This window comes from Bos indicus x Bos taurus, chromosome 29 (assembly GCF_003369695.1).
Source record: "Bos indicus x Bos taurus breed Angus x Brahman F1 hybrid chromosome 29, Bos_hybrid_MaternalHap_v2.0, whole genome shotgun sequence".
NCBI classification, from domain to species: domain Eukaryota; kingdom Metazoa; phylum Chordata; class Mammalia; order Artiodactyla; family Bovidae; genus Bos; species Bos indicus x Bos taurus.
The window spans coordinates 49,630,049-49,653,531 of NC_040104.1; positions in this window are offsets into that span (position 1 = coordinate 49,630,049).

The window sequence follows — 23,483 nt, forward strand, 5'->3', positions numbered from 1 at the left end:
CATATGATTCTTCTACCTGTTAGACAGGTAGGGTATTTTCATGTTTATTTTACAGATGAGTTAACTAAGGTTCAAATCCATTAATCAGCTAACCTGGGGTTAGATGCATGGAATGACCAGAGCTGGGGTTGGAACCCAGGGATCCTGGCTCCCCGTGCCTCAGGCCACCCAGCCGTGGTCTGGGGGACTGGTCAGGAGACTCCATGAGGAAGAAGCTAGCACATTATTCCTTCCAGGGATGCTGATAAGAGCTTAACCATATTTAAAGCCCCCTGCAGAGGAGAGAGGTCTCCTCTGGTGGTTCAGTGTAAAGAATAGGCCTGCAATGCAGAAGCCACAGGAGATGCGGGTTCCAAATACCTGGGTTGGGAAGATTCCCTGGAGGAGGGCATGGCAACACATTCCAGTAATCTTGCCTGGAGAATCCCATGGACAGAGGAGTCTGGCAGGCTACAGTCCATGGGATCACAAGGAGTGGGACACGCCTGAGCATGCATGCACAGGTCCTGAGATAGGGCTTTCCTGGTGGCTCCGTGGTGAAGACTCTGCCTGCCACTGCAGGAGGCGTGGGTTTGATCTCTGGGTCAGGTAGATCCCCTGGAGAAGGGAATGGCAACCCACTCCAGTATTCTTGCCTGGGAAATCCCATGAACAGAGGAGTGGTGGGCTGCAGTCCATGGAGTCGCAAAAAAGTCAGACACGACTTAGTGGCTACAGAACAACAGGTCCTGCGGTGGGACTGCGCACCAGCGCCACCTTAACCCAAGACCGCTGCGCTCCTCCTCAGTCCGCGTGCTGGGGCCCTAGTCCCCGGTGTGATGATCTTTGTAGTTGGGGCCTTGGGAGATGATTCTGTCCTGTGGGTGGAGCCCTCAGGAGAGGCATCAGTGCTCTTAGAAGAGGAGACCTAGAAGAGGTCATCTCTCTCTCCATGCGAGGACACAGCAGGAAGGCAGCCAGCTGCAAACCAGGAAGCGGGTTCTGACCTGACTCTGACTGTCGTGGTTCCCTGATTTCAGATTTCCAGCCTTGGGAGCCGTGAGAAACACGTGTCTGTTGTTTAAGCGACCCTGTGCTTGACTTCTGGTCAAACCAACTTGAACTGAGTCAGTGGTCAACAAGGGGCTCTTCTGGGCCGTGGAAGGGGCGGGACGTACATATGAGGAGGGATGCGATTGCTTCTCTGTGTAGCCCAAGCTGCGCCGTGAGAACGCAGCTCCACTTACTCACCGGGCTGCCGGCCTCCCGGCACTGCGCGCCCGCGCCCTGCGGGAGGGCAGGTGGCTGCCCGCGGGTGGGGGCGCGGGGGACGAGGACCGGGCTTCCTGACTCCACCGGCCAGTCCGCCCCGCCGGCGCTTACAGCCCGGCGAGGGCCGTGCCGCGCTCCAGGGCCCGCCCGCCCCGGCACTGCGCGCCGCGGCCGCACAGCGGCAGCGCAGCCTTAGTTAGCGGAAGCTTCTCACCCGCTGCAGGAAGGAGCCTCTCCAGGCACTTAGCTAGGACGCCTCATCAGCCTGGGCCCTTTCCAGATAAACACCAGCACTTCTCTTATATACTGTGATTAATACTCCAGCCATTCTTTATTCACTCATTCATTTAAATCATCGATTTATTCCTTTTTCTTTTTTTCCCGTGTAGCTGTCATGCATTGAAACCCGACTATTTGGGCTTCCTTGGTGGCTCAGTGGATAAGAATCCGCCTGCCAAGGCAGGAGACGCAGGTTCAGTCCCTGAGCTGGGAGGATCCCATGTGCTGGGGAGCAGCTAAGCCCATGCGCGCAACTGTTGAACTTGTCTCCAGAGCCCATGATCCGCAGCGACCGAAGCCCTGGTGACCCAGGGCCTGTGCTTCACAACAAGAGAAGTCCCCACAGTGAGAAGCCTGCGTACCACAGCTGGAGAAAGCACGTGTGCAACAAAGAAGACCCAGCACGGCCAAAGATAAAAGCAGAGACAAAATCATATATATGTACATATATGAAATGATGTGAAGTCGCTCAGTCGTGTCCGAGTCTTTGCGACCCCATGGACTGTAGCCTACCAGGCTCCTCCGTCCACGGGATTTTCCAGGTAAGACTACTGGAGTGGGTTGCCATTTCCTTCTCCAGGGGAAATTCCCGACCCAGGGATCAAACCCAAGTCTCCCGCATTGTAGGCAGACGCTGTACCGTCTATACACACATATATAATGTTTACTACTTGCAAGGGCTCTGTTTTTTAAAAACAATTTTACATCATGCTCTAAGACCTGCAGGAGCTCAATACTGAGTGGGAGATTTGAAAATGGCGAATACCCTGTGACTGTAGTGAGTGCTTAATATGGTAATGGTAGAATGTCGCATTGTGTAATGTAGGTCAGAACCCTTCAGGCCTCTGCTTCAGTGTGGCTTTTGCAGGCATGCCTTCCCAGGCACCCGGACCAGGTTACAGAGCCCCAGTCTGTGGTGTCTGGGAGCCTGTATCGGCTCTATTGTAACACTCTGCACACCGCAGTGTTATTCCTTGTTTGACTTTCCTGATTGATGGAACCAGCTTCTCAGGGACAGGGACCACTGCAGCCCCAGTGTAGTGAGAAACAAGTTCTTTGGTATCCTAAAGCAGGTTCACATTCCCCGTAGGTGCTCAATAAGTGCTTATTGAATGAGAACTTATCCAACTACAATTGTTCCATGAACCCAAATGCAAGAAACATAACATCTTTATAGTTCTTTGTTTAATTTTTATTTTATATTGGAGTATAGTTCGGGCGTGGGGTAGTTCTTCCCGGCTGCCGTCTCTGGCCTTGGGCGGGTATAGCTCCTCCCAGCCGCCGCTCCTGACCTCAGACATGGGGTAGCTCCTCTCGGCTGCTCCTGCACTGTCGCAGCCTGAAACTCTCAGCCGTCGCCCCTGACGTCAGACGCGGGGTAGCTCACGTCAAGGAGTAAGTCAAGGCTGTATATTGTCACCCTGCTTATTTAACTTATATGCAGAGTACATCATGAGAAACGCTGGGCTGGAAGAAGCACAAGCTGAAATCAAGATTGCCGGGAGAAATATCAATAACCTCAGATACACAGATGACACCACCCTTATGGCAGAAAGTGAAGAGGTACTAAAAAGCCTCTTGATGAAAGTGAAAGTGGAGAGTAAAAAGTTGGCTTAAAGCTCAACATTCAGAAAACTAAGATCATGGCATCTGGTCCCATCACTTCATGGGAAATAGATGGGGAAACAGTGGAAACAGTGTCAGACTTAATTTTTTGGGGCTCCAAAATCACTGTAGATGGTGACTGCAGCCATGAAATTAAAAGTCGCTTACTCCTTGGAAGAAAAGTTACGACCAATCTAGATAGCATATTCAAAAGCAGAGACATTACTTTGCCAACAAAGGTCCGTCTAGTCAAGGCTGTGGTTTTTCCAGTGGTCATGTATGGATGTGAAAGTTGGACAGTGAAGAAAGCTGAGCGCTGAAGAATTGATGCTTTTGAACTGTGGTGTTGGAGAAGACTCTTGAGAGTCCCTTGGACTGCAAGGAGATCCAACCAGTCCATTGTGAAGGAGATCAGCCCTGGGATTTCTTTGGAAGGAATGATGCTAAAGCTGAAACTCCAGTACTTTGGCCACCTCATGTGAAGAGTTGACTCATTGGAAAAGACTCTGATGCTGGGAGGGATTGGGGGCAGGAGGAGAAGGGGACGACAGAGGATGAGATGGCTGGATGGCATCACTGACTCGATGGACGTGAGTCTGAGTGAACTCCAGGAGTTGGTGATGGACAGGGAGGCCTGGCGTGCTGCAGTTCATGGGGTCTCAAAGAATCGGACACAACTGAGTGACTAAACTGAACTGAAGTGAACTGGGGCCCCTGCTCTGGAAGGGTTATGCTAAACTCCTCACCCGAATCATTCTGATCCCTGCTAGAGGCATCCCCATCTAAGCCCTACCCTTCTCCACCATTTCCTGTGAGTGGTGCACAAGTACATGGTGAGGCCCAGGACACACACACCCTCCCCAGCCCCTGAGAAACCTTCGTGAGGGCAGGACCACTGCCTACGTTCCCTCCCCTCCCCACTCAAATAGACAGCAAGAGCAACTTTGTGGCTCTCCATGCTATGGTCTTGGGAGGGGAAAAGAAAAATACTTCCCAGATGAATACTGACAAATTTACAGCTTCAAGAAGACAAGATACCAATCAACTTCAACTCTCCCTGTTACCAAATAAATGAATGTATATTTTTGTGGAGCTGTGTTTTATAAAGGCATTCCACATTTCTGTGTTCAGGCAACTGTGCACCCATAAGTCAACAAGCACCCATTTCTTCTGGGCTAGTAATTTCTTTTGACATCAGGAAAGTATACCTACTTCTGGTGAGGATTAATGAAGATAATGTCTTTGAAAGCACTTTGGGAACCAAAAGTACTATACAAATGTAGAAGAATGTTGGTATTAACTAGTGATTTCTGTATTTTGCAGTCTGAGAAGAGATGACAGGATAAATTATCTCTTTGGGGTCCTTTTCAATTCTCCCATGATAGTTTTTTTGCTAAAAACTGTCCTGCAGTGATCCATTATTCTAAAACAGCCTGTATTTCCTTAAAAAAATAAAAGTAAAAAACCTGTGCTTCAGTGTTTACTTCTCTTTCTTTCTTTCTCACTGGCTCTTAATGCAAACTTGACATTCTGAGGTACTTAAGTTGAAACCACTTGTGAGGGGAATAGACAAAGGGACTTCTGGGGCCCATTTTATTTTTATTTTTTAAATTAATTTTTATTGGAATATAGTTGCTTTAGAATGTTGTATTAGTTTCCACTCTATACAGCAAGATGAATTAGTCACGTATATACATATATCCCCTCCCTTTTGGACTTCCTTCCCATTCAGGTCAAGGCAATATTGGGTCTCATTTAAATCTAACAGTCCATGATTTATCAAAATGCCTATATGCAAATGATAGAAAAAGTCTGATTTTTTTTTTTTACTTCTTTCCTTCATTCCTACATTCCTTTGAATAATATTTATTTAGCACTTGCTCTGTTTATACTCTTGCCTGGAAAATCCCATGGACGGACGAGCCTGGTAGGCTGCAGTCCATAATGTCACTAAGAGTCAGACGTGACTGAGCGACTTCCTTTTCACTTTTCACTTTCATGCATTGGAGAAGGAAAGGGCAACCCACTCCAGTGTTCTTGCCTGGAGAATCCCAGGGACAGGGGAGCCTGGTGGGCTGCCGTCTATGGGGTCGCACAGAGTCGGACACGACTGAAGTGACTTAGCAGCAGCAGCGGCAAGCATTCCTTAGATTTATAATTGGCCACGAACATACCTGTGTAATATTCTGATAACACCTGAAATTTGGCAGCTGACTTCAGCTCTCAGTTCTCTCCCCACGCCACAATCCCCACCATGTACATTCTTCATTCGGAGCCCAGCTCACAGCTACGTCGTGCTTTTCTCTGCTCTATCTCCGCGTCCTTGGATGTCTTGCTGTTAATGTGCCTCCACTTCTATATCAAGTTTCTTGACTGTTAAACTGTTTACTGTGTTTATATCAGTTGTTGGAGAACATTAAGAAACTCTGAGATAAAACAGAAGCAGAGCATTGAAAGAAAAACCACAGGGGAAAAAAAACCCAGTGTGATACAAAATAAAAGTGTTGTTCTCATGGAGTGGGATCTGTTATTTTTTTTTTTCCTAACCACAGAAATATAAATTTTGACTTGACTAAATACACAGTTAAATCTGGGACAGATACTGAGGTTTAATGTACACTTTGGCATTGTGTGTAGAGAAGGATGGTTTAATTTTGAGTAAAGGTGGCCCATCAATGGGCTATTTATACCGTACTCTTAACATTATCTCCCAAGTTATTCCTTACTTCTGTTGTTTTGGAAACTGACTTGTTCCCCTGTTTTTGAATTATGACCCCTAATTTGCATAGTTTGGGCTTCCCTGGTGGCTCAGTGGTAAAGAATCTGCCCACAATGCAGGAGACACAGGTTCCATCACTGGGTTGGGAAGATTCCCTGGAGAAGGAAATGGCAACCCATTCTAGTATTCTTGCCTGGGAAATCCCATGGACAGAGGAGCGAGCTTTCTACAGTCCATGGGGTCGCAAAGAGTCAGACACGACTGAGCAACCAAACAACAATTTATATAATTTGGTGTGAGTGGCCATTTTTTACAATGTGACTCTGTTTTCTAGTCACAGCTTTCATGTCCAAGGAAGATGTTTCCTGTGGGAACTTCAGAGCTTGGATTGGGAGGGAAAGGTTGGTGTCTCCCTGCATTCCAGTAAAACTCGGGAGTGCTGGTCATATGGATTGTGAAAGCAAAACACGGTGCTGATGAAGTAGTAACTGTGACTAATGTGTGCTGAGTTCCCTCCAGGGAACAGGCATGGATGGGAGTGCTTGACAAGTACCATACTCTGACTTTTTATGTGCATTTCCTGAATAAAGGTCCTGAAGCACAGAGAGTTTCAGTAACCTGCCCAAGGTGAAGCAGAAACTAGTGGATCTGGGATATCAACCCCAGGATTCTGGCTCACAGATCCATGTACAAACACACACACACACACACACACACACACGCACACGCACGCGCGCGCGCGCAGAGTCTTGCAGCTACTTAAGAAAACAACACTCCCAGCCCAGGACTTTCCTGATAAGGAACAGAAGTGGGATTCACACAAAATCTTGGCAATGCAGCAAATATTCAACTTTTGTTAAGAAAAACTCTTTTTAGTTAAAAAACAGTACCCAAATCATAAATTTATAGCTCAGTGAATTATCGCAAAATGAACCTAGCTATGAAACTAGGTCTTGGTATAGAATGTTACCAACACCTAAAAGTCCCCCTGCCCTCCTCCAATTGCTGTCCTTCCTTCCTGCCCTAAAGCAAACCACTTCAAAAGTCTGCATTAGCTTTGCCTAGTGCTGAACTTTATATAAAAGGAATCATACCTTGTGCATTTTTGTGTCTCTGGCTTTTTTTGCTTGTTATTAGCTTGTGAGATTCATTCAATTTGCTTTTATGTAGTTTGATTTGCTACTTTCAAGAATATAGAGAACCCTGTCATATGAATAGACCACAATCTGTTTATCTGTTCTACTGCTGATGAACATTTGGGCTGTTTTTAGCTTGAACCTATTATGAGTAGTACCACTATAAATATTCTCTACATGTCTTTTGGTTAAAAAGAGTGAATAATTTGTGTTGGGTATATGCCTAGCATGTAAAAGGAAACTTTTTAACACAGAGAGCAGGGATTTGATGGCTCTAATACATGAGATATATTCGATAATGAGATCACTGCTGCTGCTGCTAAGTCGCTTCAGTCGTGTCCGACTCTGTGCGACCCCATAGACGGCAGCCCACCAGGCTCCGCCATCCCTGGGATTCTCCAGGCAAGAACACTGGAGTGGGTTGCCCTTTCCTTCTTCAATGCATGAAAGTGAAAAGTGAAAGTGAAGTCACTCAGTCATGTCCCACTCTTAGCAACCCCATGGACTGCAGCCTACCAGGCTCCTCCGTCCATGGGATTTTCCAGGCAAGAGTACTGGAGTGGGTTGCCATTGCCTTCTCTGAATGAGATCACAGGAAAAACAATTTCTGGCCAATCAGGATATCTTCAACCCATAATTCCTAAAAAAATATTCTTTTTTCATTTGAATTCAAGAAAGCCAAAAAAGCCCTCTTCTTGGAGAACAGGATACTTTGTAGAAGGTGTTCAGGTGCAGAGAGCACTTTTTTCAGAATGCATTCATACTTGAGGGACACTAAGCCTACGTTATGTGGGTTTCTACCATTGTAACAACGGACGGGACTAAAGGAATACACCTACATGTGATGGAATGTGTGTAGTTACATTGCCAAAGTCTGAGGTTTCAGCCACCACAGGCACAAAGTCTGGGAACTCTGGAAAACTGGCTGGATTTTAGGAAGGCAATTCCCTGCAAGCAGGCTGTTGTGGACTGAGATAGATGAGGGCTTACAGTGGAAGGCAGGAACAAAATCTACCAGCAGGGTGCGAGAGAACAAGCCCCAGACCGGAAGCCATGCAGGCAGGACGCTAGGCACCTGGCTGCGGCTTTCACGGAGTTTCTCCTCGAGTGCAAGGTCCTTGAGGGCAGGGAGAAGAAAACGCAGGCAGGAGAAACGGAGAGGAGTGCTCAAGACGTGCTGTGTGATATCCTGGGGAAAGCGGTGCTGGGATCCAGCCGTGCCTGAGCCAGACAGATCCTGACTTGGAACAATACAGTTTGAGCTAGGTTTTCCAATGCTCGCATCCCAGAGGCTCTTCACTAACATCAAGAGATCGCTGACTTGCGGAAGTCAGAGCAGACAGCCAGGAGCCCATGCTCTGACTTCCCATGCTGCACTGCAGGATGGGGCCGATCTGGAGATGAATTGGGTGAAATATGTAAGATTAGAATTAATAAAAATAAAACAGACTTAAGAAGCAGAGCAGCGTTCAGTGTTTGTGATGAATCCTAGGCAAATAATGGCTGTGAGAGAAATAAAAGGGAAAGTAACCTTAAACAAATATACTAGATTCATTCCTTCTGGGGATCTGTGTACCTTTGCTTCAGATGCTTTGTATCTGGCGTTGCAAGATCTGTGTCCCTTTAAATTTTTGTGCGTGAATTTCTCAGCATAGAGACCACTGTAAAGACATTACTATGATGAAGTGATATAAATCAATGATTCTCAACCTGGGTACCACAGATGTATGCAGAGAGGACTTAGAAATATTGCCTGGGGTCCATGAACACATAGTCATGCTGCTGCTGCTGCTGCTGCTGCTAAGTCGCTTCAGTCGTGTCTGACTCTGTGCGACCCCATAAACAGCAGCCCACCAGGCTCCTCTGTCCCTGGGATTCTCCAGGCAAGAATACTGGAGTGGGTTGCCATTTCCTTCTCCAACGCATGAAAGTGAAAAGTCAAAGTGAAGTCATTCAGTCGTGCCTGACTCTTAGCGACCCCATGGACTGTAGCCTGCCAGGCTCCTCTGTCCATGGGATTTCCCAGACAAGAATACTGGAGTGAGTTGCCATTTTCTTCTTCAAGAGATCTTTCCAACTCAGGGATTGAATCCACGTCTCCTACGTCTCCTGCGTCTCCTACATTGGCAGGCAGATTCTTTACCAATGAGCCACCTGGGAAGCCCAGTCACAGTCTCGTCTCAAGCTAGAAGTAGATCTCAATAAGGCTTTGTGAATGAATGAATATGCACATAAAGAATTACCAATGAAATTACACATGAAATATTTGACTCATGCAAATATATTCAGCTCTTTCACAGATAGATGCTGCTGTGATTAATAAAATAAAAATTTATTAAAAGGTTTTATTGATTTAATAAAAGCTTCTTACCTCCCCTTAACAACTACAAAAATGCCTAATTCCTGAGGCTGGAAATTTCTTTATATTAAAAATGTACCATTACACTTGGAAAGGTTGGAGACCCCTGTACATATATAAATTTCTTGAAGGTAGAAATCTGTCCCCTTGCATGAGTACATGCAGAGCACTCAAAATTATGTAATGAATAGAATACAATGCTGACAATAAATCATATTCATGAGAATAGGAGAGTAAAATAATACTCTCCTCATCATTTTAAATTTGTGATTTAAAACCATTTTATTGTCAACTGTAATCTACATTAATACAAGTGCAAACATATACATTTTCCCAAATATTTATACAGCGAACACCCTGTATTCACCTGCAAAATGAGAAACAGGACGTTGCCAGCCTTCCAGACCTCCTCTCCCTCCGATGCGTCATGCCCTGATCACAAACACCCCTCTTTCCCCAAAGATAAACTTGTCCAAGCTGTAATGATAATCACATCATCACTTCTAAAACAGCTCTTCCTTCTATGTGTGCATCCCTAAACCAGGTAATTTAACGTTGCCTGATTTTGAACTCTGTTTAAATGGAGTGTATCGTATGCATCCTTTGTGTTTCATTTCTTGCTCAGTATTAAATCTGCATGATTCATCCATGCTGTTGTCTAGCTGCAGGTTTCTAAAATAGTTTTTCCTTTATTTTTTGAAGTGTAATATTCCATACTGTGTCTATTCTATTGCTATCCATGCTATTACAGATGACATTTAAATAGTTTCTAATGTGGCATAATACAAGTTTAACAAAAGCATTTAGTTAACATATCTATTTCATGTGATTACTGATAATGTTTGGATTTAAATTTACCACCTTATTTTGTGCTTCTATTTGTCCTACCAGTCCTCTTTATTATTATCCCCTTTTTTGGACTTTTTTGGATTGAATATTTTTCATCTTTCTATTTTTATTTCTATAAGTTTAGAATATGTACCTTCTGTTTCCATTCTTCTAGTGGTATCCTAAATATTACAACATTTACATTTAAATTGTAAAACTCTAAAATTGCTTTAGACTTTGCTCCCTTCATATTATAACATTAAAACCTTAGAAAAATTTTAATCCATTTTTCTCACCAACACAACTTACATGTTATCATCATGTATTTTCATTCTTTCTTTGCTTTTCACTTAATGCATTATTGCGGTTTATACTCATTTATCACTTTCGTTGCTCTTGATCTCTTCTTGCTTCTCAGACCTTCCATTTAGGAATATTTTTCTTCTAGTTGAAGTATATTATTTAGCATTTCCTTTAGTTAGGGTCTGCTCAGAGTAAACTCTGTCTGATGTCCTTGAGCCAAAAATATTTCTTTTTTTCCTTATTTTTGAAATAAAATTAAGTGGCTATAATATACTTGATCAGCAGTCATTTTCAGCACAATTCAGATATTCTGTGTTCCATTTTGTGGCTGAGAAGTCAGCTTTGGGGCCAACTGTTGCTCTTTTAAAAGTAGTATTTTATTTGTGTCAGTTTTTAAGATTTTTCTCTGTACTCTGTGATTTCACTTTGATTTCTCTATGATTTATTTTTTCCTATTTTTCCTTCTTAAGATTGTCTATGCTTCTTGAAACCATGTATTGTTTTCTTTAGTTTTGGAAAATTCTTAGCTATTATTTTCAGCCCACTTTCTTGACCCTCTTTTTTCTGAAACTCCGACTAATGTATGTTTGACCTTTCTTTTTTGAGATATAATTAATGTATCATTTTATTCTTCATGTTTCTTAATTCCTCTTCCATATTTTCATCTTTTTATCCATATGTGATTCATTCCTTTTCATTTCTTCAGGTGTATCTCCCAGTTTACTAATTTTATCTTTAGCTCTTTCCATCTTCTAAGTTCCTACACTGAGTTTCTAATATCAAATATATGTATACACATATATACACATATGTGCAATTTCTAGAAGTTCTCTTTAGGTCTTTTTCAAATGTGTCAGGTCACTTTTCATAGTTTCTATCTTTTATTTCTTTTAGAAAGGTCAGCATACACATTGCTACATATGAAATATATAACTAATAAGAACCTACTATGTAGCACAGAGAACTCTACTCAGTACTCTGTAATGACCTATATGACCAAAGAATCTAAAAAAGAGTGGATATACATATATGCGCATGTTATGTATAATATATATATATATATATATATATATATATCTGATTCACCTTGCTGTACCGCAGAAACATAACATTGTAAATCAACTACACTCCAATACAAATTAATAAAAATAAAAAAATAGAAAGGTCAGTATAGTTGCTTAATTATCCCTGTTTGGTAATTTCAATATTTGAACTCCCTGTGGGTTTCTTCCCCCCCTGCTCCAGTCACAGTGTGCCTATAGGTAAAATTTAGTTAAAATGAACAATATTGGTGTCGTTTTTCAAAGGAATTAAATAGGAAACAGCAAGCTGGAGTTAGGAATAATGTAGCCTGTGGCTATCACAGATGGACAACTGATGGACTGATAGGGTTAGCTGGAAAAGCAGGGAGATTCTCCTGCCCATAAAAGTTTCTGAATTTTTGATTCTGACCCTAATTACATTTTATCTTCTAGCCTCTCCACCTCCCTTCCTCCCCAAAAAGTGACATCTAGAACAATCCCTCTGTTTTTCTCTGCTCTACAGAGCAATTGCTGCTATGGCTGTAAGATTAAGCCTGATCACAGCCCTGCAATTATTCATAGCTCTGAAAGTGGCCACTGTTAGGGGCTCAGGTTTCTTTCCTCTACTTTCCCATCCAGAGCTTCTTGGCACAACTGTACCTTGGACCTGGGGGCCATTCCATAGCTGCTCTCCGATGACTTAAGGGGCTCCTGCTTCCTCTCCATCAGTGCAGGATACTGTCAGCATCAGTGACTTTAAGGTCTATAAAGGTCTAGTTAGGTTAAAGGGAAGTCTTCATGGTGCTTAAGATAAAAATACAAAACAGCCTTTCTGGAACTTTCTTATGGGAGAAAGGGCACTTGAACAGCATTTTTCTGATCCTAATATAAAAAGGAAATCACAGTGGAATCCATGGTGAGCCATGAACCTTTGTAGGCAGCTATCTGTATAACGGCAACATCTATTCAACATCAAAACACTATATTACAGCGTGATTTTGCCCATATGATGTCAGGCAACTGTCTGAATGAGGAAGATAAAGGCTGTGCTTGTTTGTAAAGATTTCTGCCTTTTAGATATTTCCAGGTTTCATTAGGCACCTATGATCTCAACAGCAGCATGTATTTTTGAAGGGCTTAACAATGGGGAGACCCGGTTCGATCCCCGGGTCAGGAAGATGCTCTGGAGAAGGAAATGGCAACACACTCCATTACTCTTGCCTGGAAAATCCCATGGATGGAGGAACCTGGTAGGCTACAGTCCACAGGGTCGCAAAGATTCGGACACGACTGAGCAACTTCACTTCACTTAACATTGAGAAAGAGACAAAGGTCATTTCCAAGGCTTATTTTCCTTGGCTCTATAAAAGAGAATTATGGGGCACCTGTCAGAGGAAACTATTCTCAGTCTCATCCCTGAATTACAAAGATGCAGATTTTGCACTTACAAATTATATGTTAAATCCAGGCTTCCCAGGTGGCGCTAGTGGTAAAGAACCCACCAGCCAATGCAGGAGACATAAGATACTTGGGTTTGATCCCTGAGTTAGGAAGATTCCCTGGAGGAGGGCATGGCAACCCACTTTAGTATTCTTGCTTGAAGAATCCCATGGACAGAGGAGCCTGGCGGGTTACCCTCCAGAGGGTCAGAGAGTCAAACATGACAGAAGCGACTTAGCACACATACACACATGTTAAATCTAGACTGATAGGGGCTTCTCTAGTGGCTCAGTAGTAAAGAACCTGCTTGCCAATGCAAGGGACACAGGTTCGATCCCTGATTCGGGAAGGTCCCACATACCGTGGAGCAACTAAATCTGTGTACCATAACTATTGAGCCTGTGCTCTAGAGCCTGGAAGCTGCAGCTACTGAACCCACATACAGCAACTGCTGAAGACTGTGTGCCCTAGGGCTTCCACTCTGCAACAGGAGAAGCTGCTGCGATGAGAAACCTGCACGCTGCAACTAGAGACTAGCTCCCGCTTGCCACAACTAGATAAAAGCCCACACGGCAACAAAGACCCAGCACAGTCAAATAAATAAAGAAAATCATTTTTTAAAATCTTGATGATATCTTGAGGCCTGTTTTATGTGTGACTCATTTAAACAACCAGTGCTGATCACATCAACCTCTTCAAGGTAGCCTCAGTGAAGGAAGCCAGTCAAGGACATTGTTACCAGTCAGTAAAGCTCAAAGCATGAGCTATGAAAACAGTTCTAGAGTCAGATATACTAGCCCTCTCCCTCACCCCTACAACTGCTCCCCAGGATATTTCATATATTTCTCTTACAGTGTCACCCAAACATTTCTCTCATAAAATCAGAAGCTCTGCCAACCCAAGAGCTTAGTTTCCATTTGGCAACAACTGACCGGTGTGGAGGGGCTGTCCCCTCCTTAGACGGGACATGCACTTTCTAGCTGTCCTGGCCTCAAGCACTCTCTGTTGCCTCACTTACTTGGAAGCACAGCGTCTGAGGCTTCCCTTTTTCTCGCTCTACCACTTGCCTCGTCTCTGTTGCCTGCGGCCTCTCTGCTCATCATCCTCTGTGTCTCCGTCTAGACATTTAACTGGCACGTGGAGTGGAACCGTGGCCAGAGTTTGGCATCCGCAGCTCCTCACCCCTCAGGCTGCCTGTTGCCCGTTTGCACCCCTTTCCCTTCGGTTTCCTCTCAAAGCTAAAACTGTGTTCCTTTTATCCAATTTCGATGGCACCAATGTTTGGCTGTTGGGAAGCCCACAAACTGTCATTTACCCTGAGACCTATACCTTCTGGAGAGAGCACCATGGTCTTTTTATGAATTTCAGGGATTTATATTATCCTTTGCACAGGCTAAGGAAGTTACCTCGGTTTGGTAGTTACCTTCCTGCAATATAGGAAACTGAGAGATTTTTATTTCTTTTATTAACCTTGGTGTTTATTTCATGTGATCTTTATTTGAAACATTATCAGTCCAGGTAATTCTGTTTAAAAAAGTCTGACTTTGACCCCCTGCTTATTCCTTAACCATTGATAAATCAGAAGAGGTGGGTTCAGCTTGTCAATGTTACTATTTTAGAACTGAGAGACAATTTCTTAAGTCTCCATCTGGTGTATTGTTGGGCAAGAGAGCCAGTCATCACAAAATAGTCCTCTGACCTCCAGCTTTGAAACTGTGTACACAACGCTGAGGAAGCCAGAGTTCTTTTCCTCTGTCTTGATGTATGCAAGTTGAATCATGCTGTTATAGGCTATTTTAAGTACATGCTGCGGTTGATCTATTATTTCCCAGTTAATTCAAGTTGCTTCATCTGTGCATGCTTTATGTGCATGCTTTATTTCCCTCCTGTGGCTAGTGGCTACTTATTGGAGAGTGCATTTCTAGGCCATTGATTTTACTTGGGTTCGAGTGAAAGATTGAAAGTAAGAGAAACTTAAGGGAAGGTCCCTGGTGGAGACAATCGCAGTGGTCTAGGTGTGAGGGATCTTAATGACTTAGACCAGGCTGAGACCAGTGGGAATGGAAAGCAAGGCATACGTTCATTATGCGATTGAAGAGCAATCAATTAGAAAAATCCTTGAAAGCTGGAGGCCAAGATAAATCTCTTTAAGCATTAAAGAGCTCCGGCCAAAGTTTGTTCTCCAGAGTTCTAGTTGCATGGACCATTAAAAGAAGAAAAGTTTTAGGTACGCAGACATTAGGAAACAATGTGTTATCCTGCCAGTCATCTCAGAGACTTAAATATGTTACTGCGCTTTCTGAGCCTGCAAGAGCAGCATAAGGTAGGCCACACTTCGTCAACTTGTTGGATTGTGGAATTCTTTTTGATGGACACCTCTTAGTATTATTCTGTAGGACAAGTTTTGAGAAAAGGAAAGCAGCCAGGATACTCACCACATGCTAATAAGGTACTAGCGGGAGAAGCTAGCACGAACGGACCAAAGGGCACAGGTGAGCTGAATGATGGGGTCATGTAGACTCCTGTGCCAGCCCCACTGTGGCGCTGGCACCTCTTCCTCAGCTGTGCTAAGATGGGTCATGCCAGACCCATCTTAGGGTCTGTTCTTATACTATAGGAGCAAGAAGGAATGTGTTTAGCATCTAGACACACCACTGCAGTGTCCCTTGTTACTGTCTTCTCTAATTTTAACGGTAGTCACGGCCTAAGAATTGCATGGTGACTAGCAGCTCAGACCGCCAGGCCATAACGGACCTGCTGATGAAAGACGAGATGGAATAAATTGGTTTGTTGGTGAGCCAGCTAATACGTCAGTGAGATTGAAACTAGGCTGCTATGCACGGCAGCCCCAGTCAAGAACGGCGCAAAAGGCAACAGTGAAGGGAAATTCTCCCCAAGAGCAAAGTTTCGGAAAGCGTGTCTGATCAGACACTTCGTGTAGAAAGACAAAGGTCCTGAGATCCGTGTGTGTGTGTGTGTGTGTGTGTGTGTGTGTGTGTGTCTGTACAAACTCACGGTCAGGGGCTTAGAAAGAGAAAGATTAAAAGGTCGCAGCCCAGGAGGACTGGGAAAGAGGCGTGCACGTCCATGGACCTGGGGAGGGGATGAAAAGCATGAAGGTTTTTGTTTGACGTGCTAATCCGCACTGAAGACTTCCGCCATGAAAGAGGCGCTGAACCGCCAGGCAGATAGAGTGACTCAGCAGCACAGGAGCGGCTCAGTGAGTGCTTGAGAGGAGGAGCCGTGTCCTCACAGATACAGGCTACACGCGGGCCGTACAACACGGGTTCCCACCCTCCAAGACCAGCACAACCACGACTGCTGTGAAGCGTCTAACCTGTTCACAACAGAGGCCAGGATTGAGCTCTTGATGTTACACCATTCCTAGGAGAGACTAACCTGCCATTTGATGTCAAAATGATTAAATGAGATCACTTCAACCCTGGCACTTCATCTTGACTAGAATCAATGAATATTCTGGGTGTGGGTTTGCCTTTCCTACCTGCATATCTTCAGCCAGCACTACTATCTGAAGGTTCACGGATTACCTGATCTGCTTACATGGGATCCCGCATAATGTGGAGACCTGATTCACGGCACAGGGACTCGTTCCATGAGATCCAATGGTCCTCTTCCACATTGCACCACCCAGAAGATGCTGGCCTGATAGAACAATGCAACAGCTCTTTGAAGGCACAGTTGAGACACCAGACTGGTGATGATGCTTTCTGAGTATGGTGTACTATTCTTTAAGGCCCAGTATATATGCTAAAGGTATTCACCCGTAGCTCAGTGGTAAAGAATACACCTACAATACAGGGGACGCAGAGACACAGACCCGTGGGTTGGATCCCTGGGTCAGGAAGATCCCCTGGAAGAGAAAATGGCAAACCTCTCCAGTATTCTTGCCTGGAGAATTCCATGGACAGAGGAGCCTTGGCGGGTTACAGTCCATGGGGTCCCGAAAGAGTCAGACATGACTTAGTGACTAATCAGCAACCACACGTGTGCTTAACCAATGATCGGGAGAAGGTACTGGACCCATTGTGTAGACTGCACAGTTCCAGGAAGGAGGATCCGTAGAAGTGGTCCCAGTTATCATCACCCCCAGGGGCCCATTGGAGTAATTTATTCTTTTATCTTCACAGCTCTAGGTTCTACATGTATAGACGTTCGTATTCCCAGCTATAGAATGCTTTCACCAGGTGATAAGTAGGGGTCCCATTGAATTTTAAGTTATGTGTGTCATCCAATTTCTTTGGGGTTTTGCGAGATCCAGAAGACAAGGAAAGGAGTCACCAGCCTGCCAGGAATAATTGACCCTTATCATCAGGAGGAGAGAGAGCTGTTCTTATGCAATAGGAGCGAGAAAGAATATGTGTAGCACCCAGATGGACCACTGAAGTGTCCCTTGTTACTGTCTTATCTAATTTTAATTAGTAGCCATGGCCTAAGAATTGCATGTTAACTAGGGGTTCACATCCCATGGGAATGAGAGTCCGAATTGCCCCACTAGGTCAGACACCAGGCCAGCAGAGGTGCTAGCTGGGGTGCGGGGAATTTGGAATGGGAGGTAGAGGAGGGAGCATCACTTGAACTATTATGACCATAAGCTGCAGGGGCTTATAGTTCAGCCCAGTAGCTTTCCTTTTGTGACTTTCCCCAAGGAAACAGACCAACAAGGATCTTCAGGTTGTTGTTCCAAGATGGGTAAATTTGTAAGAAGCAAATGGATCCATATAGCCCAGGAGATGGACTCTTGTGGATGTGCTGATATTCTCCACAGACCCCTTTTTCAGGACTGAGTACTTATCCTCTCGACTGCCAAGAGGCCCTCCTCATGAATCACCTCTGGTCAGAGGGAGCTGACTCACTCAAGCCTACACCCCTTCCCAAGGGCTGCATGTATCCTGTAACAAGTCAGTATGGAGGACAAAGGTCTTAGCCCCTTGCTGAGTTCAGGACATCTCTGAAGGTTCATCTCAGTGTCGGAGTCACCCAGGAATTCAGCTGCGGTCTCCCTTGCAACTGTACTGTGGTTCAACTTCTCTTGTTCAATTCTCCTTTCCTCACTCTGTGACAGCTATGGTAACTGAAAGTCCTCCCAATAAAACACAGGCACATAAATCTTGGTATCAGAGTCTTTTTCCTATGACAGATATGAAAAAGGGTTCTCTCTAGAGCTTAGGCAGCCTGACGTAGATCAGAATCCTGATCACACTCTGATGACTACGTGACACTCAATCAGCCTAGAATTAATGGACACTCTGTGTCCTTATCAATTTCCTACTAATGTGGTTGGAACCCCCAGATGTCCCTACAGTGTGGCAGAATAGCTTTGGGCTTCAGTGGCTAAGGGAATATACTGTGAATAAGAAGAGGTTTTGGAGAAATAGAGGAGACCGAGATCATGGTCCTAAGGTGGTGATCTAAGAAGGATGATTGCTTATTGAATATCAAGGAACCTCTGTTAGTTGATCACTCTTAACTGAGAGTAGGAAAGGTGTGTTGGACCCCTGGGTAAAAAAGTATTTGAGATGAGTAGGTACCAAAAAATACCAAAGCAAAAATTTTAATTGTTTCTTCCAATGGAATATAGGCTTTTTAGGAAAAAAATGTCTAAGTCCTTCATATTTTTTAATGATTATGTTGATTCACTGCCTTTAAACCATACGTGGTTGAAAATTACACTATATTTTGATGACCTTCAACATGTAGAACTTCACAGTAAGAAATTCCCGTGACGCAGTAACTCCATCTTCAGTAAATACTCCAGTAAACACTCTTGTACCTACAAAAGGATGTTTACAGCAGCACTACTTGCAGCATCAAAATTTTGAAGCAGGGCTTCCCTGGTGGTACTGCAGACAAGAGTCCACCTGCCAACGCAGGGGACGTGGGTTCCATCCTTGGCCAGGGAACAATCCACATGACACAGAGCAACTAAGCCCATGTACCACGACTACTGAACCCACGCTCCAGAGCCCACAGACCGCAGCTACCGAGTCTGTGTGCCTCAGCTCCTGAAGACTGCATGCCTGGAGCCTGTGCTCTGCAACAGAGAAGCCACCTCAGTGGGAAGCCTGTGCCCCTCAACAAAGAATGCTCCTGCTCACTGCAAGGAGAGAAAGCCTTACACAGCAAGAAAGACCCAGCACAGTCAAAAATAATTTTTAAAACATTTTTGAACCAGTCCAAATGTCGTTTAAGAGAAAAATGGATGAATATTCACATAATGGATATTGTCATATTCAGCAATAGAATACAACAGTTGAAATGAACTACAGTGAAATTTAAAAATATGGATGAATCTAGTAATGGGATATTCAGTGAAAAAAGTAAGAAGCAAATGTTGCATTGAGTTTGATTGTATTTTTATAGCAAAACGAAATTACTAAAATTTCTAAAAAGGCATTTTGTAATCATGCATACAGATGCAATAAAATGTGAAATTCAGGGTGATGAGTTCCTAGAATATGGGAGTATCAGGGGATATTTGGTTACAAGTAGGTTATTGTCAAGGACCTAGCTTTTATTTTGGTGGTGGGTGGGTCTGTGATGTTTGTTATTCTACTAAGAAATTTGGGGTCCATACATACATCACTGATATAAGAGTGTCATAAAACAAAGATTGTGATAAATACTATTCCAGTCCTGAAAGGGGAAAAATAAACCCCACAGATGGTCATATCTGATTTTCACCTTCAACGTTACTCCAGTTTTCGATATTATACAACCACATACCCATGGTTAGTACCCTAAATTGGCTCGTTCAACCCCCATTTCAGTTCCCCTTTAACATGCAGAATTCAGAAAGCTAAAAACCACACTTCTCAGACCTCCTTGCAGCTAGGGCTTCACGTAAGTGGAGTCAAATGAGGCTTGATTCATAACCAAGCCATATGGGAAGAGAGACAAGTTGGCACACCACTTGGCTGGTATGGACAGTAGCATTGGCAGAGAGGCAGTGTGTCCAGGGGCAGGCAGCTAGGGTATCAGCTTCCTGAAAATGCAGGAAGTCTCTTGACCAATGCAGAAGCAACTGCTCTGTTGACCCAGTTCCATATTTTCATCTTAGGAGTTCACCTTGGAAGTTCAGCCCTCAAAAAAGAGAGCAGCTGTTTTGGCCTCCCAATGGTACAGTAAACCACAAAAATTCCTTTCTCTTAAACTTGTTGAAGAAATTCTGCTCTTCAGAACTTAACCATGGCTGATACAATATCCATTACAGAACCTTTCCTACTTCTAGAAGTAAGATTTTACTTACTTCTAGAAGTAAGATTTTATGAAATGAAAAAAAAAAAAAAAAAAAAACTGTCACTGATTGGTTCTTTTCTGCTCGAGGCTTTCTTCTTATCAAGAAGGACTGTAAGCTTTCCTGTCCTTTAATTTAAATACAAGTGACACTTTTAAATGGAAAATATGACAGATGAAAATTTTGTATCTCATAGTTGTTCATCTTATTTCAGATAGATAATATATGTCTTAGTAATACCAAATTGTTATGCACCTATCATACTTCTTTATAGTGAAACAATACTGTGCTTTTTGAGTATTAAAATTCTACAAAGGTAGAAAGGTGTGTGGCACTGAAAATTTCTATTAAAGTCATACCTACTCAGATGTCCCTAATACATTACCATTAATGAAGAAGGCTTTTTACAATCCTAAAGTGATAGGAAGTGTATGCGATATGAATACTTACTCATATAGGTCACTCATCCAGCAAAAATGGGACTTAGCAGGATATCTGTAAATCTTCAGAGAATGGTTTAGTCTCAAGGCAGGAGTCCTGCTTGATTAAGAAATGTGGCTCTTCATGGATGCCTAGATTAGACATAGTCGCTGCAAGTGGCCTTTCCTGGGGAGGAAACGTCCATGTGCTGCTGCTGCTGCTAAGTCGCTTCAGTTGTGTCCGACTCTGTGTGACCCCATAGACGGCAGCCCACCAGGCTCCCCCATCCCTGGGATTCTCCAGGCAAGAACACTGGAGTGGGTTGCCATTTCCTTCTCCAATGCATGAAAGTGAAAAAATAAAGTGAAGTTGCTCAGTCATGTCCAACTCCTAGTGACCCCATGGACTGTAGCCCACCAGGCCCCTCCGTCCATGGGATTTTCCAGGCAAGAGTACTAGAGTGGGTTGCCATTGCCTTCTCTGTCCATGTGCTGAGTAGGTGCAAAATGTCAATCAGGGAATGAGAATGTATAATAGCATAATTATAGTAGACCACTACTTACTACTAGGCTCATTTTTCCTGTAACTGTTTTCTGCTGTGTGTATAATTGAGTTATATTAAAACTGCACAATAGAAGACATGTCATTAGCTGCCCCAACACAGCTTGAGGGAGGGCCAGCCATACAAAATATGGGGGTTGAAGGGCATGCAAGAGTGTGGAGGGAAGAAGGAGAGGGGAAAGATTAGCTACAGCTGATTGGATGTATGGTGAACACCTGACTAGAAGCTGCTGTAGCAGAAAATTTGAACTCAGATCTGCAAAAAGCCAACATCACTGGTATGTATATCTGATGCTGAGTTGGGCTAGGGACTGTTGAGCTATGTGCAAGAGCTAAGCAAGTAAAAGAAGTTTGTGGAAAAAACTCTTTTCAGTCACTCAGTCGTGTCTGACTCTTTGCGACCCCACAGACTGCAGCACACCAGGCCTCCCTGTCCATCACCAACTCCCGGAGCTTACTCAAACTCATGTCCATCAAGTCAGTGACGCCATCCAAACATCTCATCCTGTCGTCCCCTTCTCCTCCCGCCTTCAATCTTTCCCAGTGTCAGGGTCTTTTCCAATGAGTCATAAGGTGGCTAAAGTATTGGAACTTCAGCTTCAGCGTCAGTTTTCCAATGAGTGGAAAGAGCTAGAGTGAAGCAAACAGGAAAAAAGAAGCACAGAAGTAAAGAGGCTACACAGTCTCAATTTTCATTCTGCTAAGAGAATATAATCTAAGAAAAGCCTCAAAACCGTTTATAAGCACACATCAAAAACCTTCACCAAGGCATCTCCTCAGATACTGGTCATTCACCATGTTGAGCAGATCATTAATCCCATGGCCCTGTTTGATTTTCATGGGAAGTAGGCACTTGGGCCTTTGTGGGTCTTTTCTTCTATAAAAAAATAAATGGGACCCATGATATAAATATATATGTGTGTATATTATATATAATATATATATTTATGAATTATATTTATGACTATATTAGAATAAAGGCAAATATAATCCATGCTGGATTGATTATTATATATATGTTATTATTATTATATGTATAATATATGTATATAATGTATTTTATTATGTCATTTTTCTTCAGCTTTTAAAGAAAATTAAAATTGAGATATTTTCATGGGCCCTGAAAGTATCATGCATCAAAGCTTTTGGATACAGCAGCCCCAAGAATTTCTAATATTTCTAAGGATTAGGTATAGGGAATTCTGAAGGGCCTAGGTCATAATATCAATCATCACCATTCCTCTTAAGACCTCTTCAATTTTTCTTTTAAGGTGGACTTTAAATTCTCCATGTACATTGTTTAAAAATGCACGACTTGCTTGTCAGCAGATACTTTGCTTCCGTGTACATCTGTGAGTTGGTAATTTGGCTGTCGGGTTTTAAGTGGCTGTCATTCTCATTCTAGAAATTGATGCCTTTACTTCTCTGCCTTACTTCAGGAAGCACATGACTTTGAACTGAGTCCCCTTAAGGACATGATTAGCTTGCAAAATTGGGACTATTTCCTCAGAGCACTAACTGAAGAGGAGTATTAAAAGAAGAAATGAATTCATGAGTGGTGGTGTGGTTTAGTCACTAAGTCGTGTCTGACTTGCAGTCCCGTGGACTATAGCCCACCAGGCCCCTCTGTCCCTGGAATTTTCCAGGCAAGAACACTGGAGTGGATTGTCATTTCCTTCTCCAGGGAAACTTTCAGATTCAGGGATCAAGCCCGTGTCTCCCGCATACAGGAAATCTCCTGTACTGCAGGCAGATTCTTTACTGCCAGAGTCACCAGGGAAGGCCTGAATTCATCAAGGAGATTGCAAAAAGACTGAATACAAACCTCACAGACAAAAATGGAATACATATGAACAACTTGTTCCAGAATAAATTTTGATAAAGGGACTCAGCCTTTTTTCTGATGTCCTATAGAAGCCAAGTTTCCTTGTGAATCTCATTCAAGGGCCTGGAATAAAACAAGCAATGCCACTTAGCACTGTTTATAGGGAGGATAAGTAGTAAATATCAATATCACTTGCAGGAATCTGGTATATTAATAATTATAATTTTTATTTATTAAAGAATATTGTTAATGTTGATTTTAAGTTATATTAATATTTAGTTATTTAGCTCTTCTTTCTTACTCTGACAGATCAAGATGGAGAAAACTTTCTTAATGTTTTGAGTGTCAGATTCCTTTGAGGACTTGAAAAACCCATGAGTTTTCTCCTTAAAAAAAGTGCACATACATCTCCTGAGGCTCATCCATGGATCACCCATTTAAAAAAACAATACAGAGAAGAGAAATGTTTTAATTGTGAGG